Raw genomic sequence first — 6328 nt, 5'->3', positions numbered from 1 at the left:
AAATTGGTTAGGGCAAGGGTTGCAGGTTCAATTCCTGGTCAAGGGAGCGTAATTGGGTTGCAGATGTTTCTCTGTGTGTGTCTCTCCCCATCCCTTCCACTTTCTCTAAAAATCAATGGGAAAATATCCTCGGGTGGGGATTAACGACAACAACAAACCGCGTGCTGGAGCTCTTTCCAGAAAGTGTCACTGGGCTGCGTGGCCTGGTACAGGCTTCCCTTTGTCGTCTGAAATACGAGAGTTTGATTGAATGGCTTCTGGTCACAGAGTTTCACGATTTGGAGTAGGGAGCAGTGACCCCTTCAGACCCCCATGCTGATCCCTTAAAGCCCTACTGAACCATCCCTCTGCCAAATTTCAAATTCTTTACTTCACAAGCACTGGTTCTTCCTGCTCCATTTAGTCCTTCAGAACCCGGAGCTCACTCATTTCCCCCTTCTGCTGGAAATAGCACTGGGGCTGTGAATGAGGATTTGCTCTTTGGATTTGAGGAAGAGGAGACTAGTATGGGGGCTGGAACAAGTCTCCCCAGAATGCGCCACCCTGGCAGTTGTTGTTGTGTTACCTTCCCTTCACCTGCCTACAGAGACCAGATAGAAGATGCTGCTTAGCAAGGCAACCTTAGCGTAGTCACCTCAGCACATATGACTGAAGTGTGGCAGGCAGGGGGGCACCCAAGCAAAAATCTGTTTGCTAGGTTACCCTTGTCCCATTGTTTGTAGGTAGCCCTGCGAGAATGTGTTTACCAAATGTTTGCTCATTTTTGTGTTTTGGTTTTTTTTGTTTATGAATTGCCTACCTTACCTTCTTTGGCCCCAAATCACATGTATATCTCAATTTGTCCATCGTCTTTGGAATTTTCATGCTTATGTGAATTCCCTGTGAGCACATATTAAAACTTGACTTTTTTTCTTGTTAGTATGCTGTATATCTTTTTAAAAATGTATTGATTTTAGAGAAAGAGAGGGAGGGAGGGACATCAATTCCTGTTCCACATATTTATGCATTCATTGGTTGATTTCTGTCTGTTCCCTGACTGGGGATTGAACCCAAAACCTTGGTGTATTAGGATGATGTTCTAACCAACTGAGCTACCTGGCCAGGGGTCATGCTGTATGTCTTTTGAATTATCTCACCAGTCACAAGTACTAAAAGAGTCAGGGGAAAATTTCCCTCACCCCAATGCTAAGAAGCTTCTAGAACAGCCGTGAGCAAACTACGGCCCATGGGCAAACTACTGCCGTGGGCAAACTACGGCCAGCGGGCTGGATCCGGCCTGTTTGAAATGAATAAAATTAAAAAAAAAAAAAAAGACCGTACCCTTTTATGTAATGATGTTTACTTTGAATTTATATTAGTTCACACACACACTCCATCCATGCTTTTGTTCCGGCCCTCCGGTCCAGTTTAAGAACCCGTTGTGGCCAAAGTTTGCCCACCCCTGTTCTAGAAGCATAAAACTATGGCAATCATGATGACCTGATTTAGGGGGGACAATTCTAGTTTAAATAATTTTATTCACTGAACCCACACTGTTGTTTTTTTCTCTTTTTCCTTGCCCTCTGCAGCCAATCATTCTTTAAGATTGACCCATTTCTCTTCCGTCTACGATTTTCCCTCCCGGTTACCCTTTTCCCAGGGCCACCACCAGCTAATCTAAGGGCCATCAGTTGTCCTTGAAGGAAGCACTCGCCTTTGATCTCCTAGTGCTGCTCTCCTCCCCTTTCAATCCCCCCCACCACCCCTCCTTCTTCCCCTCAACAGTGAAAGTAAATGTTTTAAATAAAAATCAGATCATTTACTTCACTCCAGGGCTAACACACCTCCCAGTGGCTTCCCTTCCCCTAAGCCTTTCACCTTGACCTTCTTTTTTGTTTTTCAAAGATGCTAAGTTTGTTCCTGCCTTAGGGCCTTCGCACTCCCTGTCCACTGAGCCTAGAACAACCTGCCCTGAGGTGTTTGCAGAGCCGGTTCTTTCTGGTCCTGCAGGTTTCGGTTCAAACTGTTACTTTCTCAAAAAGGCTTCTCTGACCACTCAAGGCAGTCTCTCCGGCCTCCCCACCCCCTTACTTTCTCTCACTATTACATTATCCAATGATGTAACTCAACACTTGTGACCATATACACTTTTTTTAAAACATTTTTTTCCTACCCTAGCCAGTTTGGCTCAGTGGGTAGAGCACTGGCCTGTAGACGGAAGGATCCCAGGTTTGATTCTGGTCAAGGGTATGTACCTTGTACCTCGGTTTGGTTACAGGCCCCTCCCGGCCTGGCCCTGATCCGGGGCGTGCAGGAGGCAACCAATTGATGTATTTCTCTCACATTGATATTTCTGTCTTTCCCTCTCTCTTCCACTCTCTAAAAAATCAATGGGAAAATATCTTCGGGTGAGGATTAAAAACAACAACAAAACACTTTTCTTTCTTTTTAAATGACGATATGGACAAATGGTACAAAATTTAAAAGGTATAAAAGTAAAAAGTGTCCCTCACTTCCTTGCAACCCAGTTTCACTCCTGTCCAGGTGCAACAACTATTTCCACTTTCTTATAAGTCTTTCTAGATATATTCTCTAAAATAACAAACACCATATACTCTTATTTTTCTTCACATGAGGTAACATGTATAGACACACACATATACACACACACATACCATTTTCATCTTGCTTTTCATACTTACCAAGAATAGGAATATTTTTCCATGTCAGTGCCTTATGAATCTGCTCCATTCCTATTCATTTTTGTTCAGTATTCCACTGTAACTGAATGGATCTCTCTCAATCAATGTAATCCATTCCCTATCAGCATACATTTAGTTGTTTCCTTTCCTATTGAAAATAACCAACAACGTTGCCATGAATAGCTTCATACTTATACCATTTTGCACTTGTGTAAGTTATACCTAGGAGAAAAGTTGCTGGTTGAGGGTTTGGGTGAGTTGCTGGTTTAAGGGTGATGTGTAATTGATAGCCTGATGGTGCTAAAGTCTCCTGTATGGTGATCACACCGATGATCTCTTACACTAGCAGTGAAATCATCTTAGTCTTTTGTTTGATACTTGCTTATTGCCTGTCTCCCTTCTCTGACCATGAGAAGTGTTGTAATGTACCCCGCGAATCACAGGACGCCTCAAGAAGTCGAATTAAAGAGTCACATTTATTGCAATCCGGGACTATGATGGGCCATTCCCCAAATCTCATAGTAATAAGATGGCCGCAAAACCAGACTTATATAGGCAAAGATCACAAAGGTATTGATTACATCCCAAGGTTTGGAATGAGGAACCTGGTTTGCAAAAAAAAGCAGTTTAGCCCTGGCCGGTTTGGCTCAGTGGATAGAGTGTTGGCCTGCGGACTCAGGGGTCCCAGGTTCGATTCCGGTCAAGGGCATGTACCTTGGTGCGGGCACATCCCCAGTGGGGAGTGTGCAGAAGGCAGCTGATCGATGTTTCTCTCTCATCAATGTTTCTGACTCTCTATCCCTCTCCCTTCCTCTCTGTAAAGAATCAATAAAATATATATTTTTTAAAAAAAGTTTACAGGCAATCGAATGGGATAATTTATATAATTCAGAAAATCAAAATAACTTTTCTATTATTTTAGCAAACAAGTAAGTACAGAAACCAAACAGCAGGGTTAAAATTAAACTATAGTTTCTACCTGAGATGACTGCTACCATACTTCAGAAGGACAGCGTCCTGTTCATCACTCTGGATCCAGAGCCTCACACATGGTAAACCGCAATAAATATTCAGTGAACAAAGAATCTTCATTGCAGGCTGTCCCCCAATTTTTGTTCTAAGAATATAGTCAGTTTGCCTATGAGCCTGCAGCACACTGAACTGTTTGCTTTGTCTTTCTCCTCCCTAGACCGGGAACCATTTCTGATGCATCTTTCTTTTTCCTTGTGTGATGGCTGACACACAGTAGGGCTCAATAAGCCTGAGTTGAAGGGATGAACTGATGACTTGGAAGGCTGTGACTCACATAGGAAAGTCAGAAGCAGATGAAGCTCAGTGGGGAAGAGATGGCCTTGGACTGAAACGTTGGGAGAGGGAGAGGCCCCGTCATGATCTAGAGATGCAGGGCTGTGCTGAGAGAGAGCACCCACAGGGATGGCCTAGAGAGAGCGCACCCCATCTTCCACCAGGACAGCACAACAGAAGTCTCCACTCTCGCCCTCCACCTGACCCTTGGATTGTTTTCCCCATCAGGCATGTACGTATGAGTTTTCAAGAACCTATGACATGTTTAAGACCTGAACTAATGTCTCAAGTTAGCTCCAAAATATAAGAGAAATATAAAAATTAATATTTTTATTAAATGCATGCCTAGCCAGTTTGGCTCAGTGGATAGAGCGTGAGCCTGCGGACTCAAGGGTCCCAGGTTTGATTCCGGTCAAGGACATGTACCTTGATTGCAGGCACATCCCCAGTGGGGAGTGTGCAGGAGGCAGCTGATCGATGTTTCTCTCTCATTGATGTTTCTAATTCTCTATCCCTCTCCCTTCCTCTCTGTGAAAAATCAATAAAATATATATTTTTTAAAAACCTTATAGTGCCTGGCCAGGGCGGCTCAGTGGTTGAGCATCATCAACCTATGAATCAGATGATGGTTCATCCCCAGTGTGGGACGTGCAGGAGGCAGCCAATCAATGATTCTCTATCATCACTGATGTTTCTTTCCCCCTTCCTTCTCCCTTCCTCTATGAAATCAACAAAAATATATTAAAAATAAATAAATAAAAACCCTTTTAGTTAATTTGGAGTTCTCTCAAAGAGAGAACGCTGCTTTGTGAGGATTTCACCCTCTTTAAGCCTGTATTTCCTCATACAAACATTCATTCGAGTTACAGTAAGGACAGAATGAAATAATGTGTTATAAAAGGGAGATAAGGACACATATGTAATACCTAAATAAATAAATAAATAAAAAAGAAAAGGACTAGTCTAGCAGATGCAAAGTAGCGTTGGCACCTGATTGTTCCCCATCAGCTCCTGGAAGGGCTGAGGGGTTGTTATGTTGATTTCAGCTGCCCAATCGGTGCTCAGCTCCAGGGGACACTATACAAATACAGTATGAATGCTGCCCCTGGCTTGTGCGGGAGGTAAGGGCTCAGGAAATGTTTGCTTAATGTGTAAGTGAACGCAATCCAATGGTACTTCCTGCTCATTTCATCTCCCAAGATAAAAAGAAAACGTTGAGTAGGGTTAGGGTGAAGAGAGGAGAGGAGGAAAGTCAGTCATTCACACACACACAGTGATTATGCACCTTTTAACTGGGAGGCTTCCAGCTTCACTGAGATGGATGAGTGTGTGTGTGTGAGTGTGAGTGAGTGTGTGTTGGTGGCAGTGCAGGACGGGGCAATGCTAAGGCAAGTGTCCATTCCTAAAAGTGCTCCACTTAATCTCCCTTGAAATCGTGCATCTCTCCTGCTTTCAGTGTGTTCTGAATCGTGCTGGCGAGTTGACAACCCTGGAGTGGCCCCCGAAGTCTTACGTTTAATTACAGCGCTCATTCATTTAAAAACAAACCAACAATAACTCGTTCTTAACGCCGGCCTGGGGAAAACGGGTCCCTGTACGGTACATCGCCTTCCACGTGGTACCGCCCTCAGCAGTGGCGCTTAAACCGGGAGCAGGAGGATGAGAGGGAGTGAGAATAAGACGGCAACAGGCGAGACGAAGCCAGGCGGCTGGAGAGACGCGGCCCTTGGAGGTGGGTCTGGGGCAGGGGGGTGACGGAGACCAGTGGGCAGGGGCCCAGCGGGCAGGGCCTGGGGGTGTTTTATCCTGCGGCACCTGGGAGCCAGGAAGGAATCCTAGGAAGGCAATGACATAGTCAGATCTGAATGATTGGAAACGGAGCGCGGACGGGAGGGAGAGGGAGAGGCGGGGAGAGTCGTCCAGAGGTTGCCGAAGCGACAGATGGTCTTCAACCAGCGCTGGCGCTGGTGCTGGTGCTGGTGCCGGAGGAGAGGGCGCGGGAGAGCACAGGTCGGGGGGCAGAGGAAGTGAAGCCCAACAAGGCTGGTGCAGAGACATAGCCCGCCCTCAAACAGAGACCCGGGGGAGGGAACTAAGACGGATGTAGATAAAGGACCCCTTTACTTTGCGCCTTAATCCACCTGGCGTCCTCCTACCCTTCACCCAGCCGCCTCTTTATATGGAGATGAGAGTAAAACCAGGGGCGGGGCGGACGCCCACGGAAATCCGGGTACTTTCTTTTTAAACCAAGTAGACGTCAGCGGAGAAACGAAGAAAATCAAAGTACTTCCGGTTACTCCGGATGTGAAGGCTCCCGAACTCCTCCGCCGGCGGAGGGCCAA

Source organism: Myotis davidii, unplaced genomic scaffold, assembly GCF_000327345.1.
Source record: "Myotis davidii unplaced genomic scaffold, ASM32734v1 scaffold327, whole genome shotgun sequence".
Classification (NCBI taxonomy): domain Eukaryota; kingdom Metazoa; phylum Chordata; class Mammalia; order Chiroptera; family Vespertilionidae; genus Myotis; species Myotis davidii.
Note: the sequence above shows the minus strand (reverse complement) of the source record.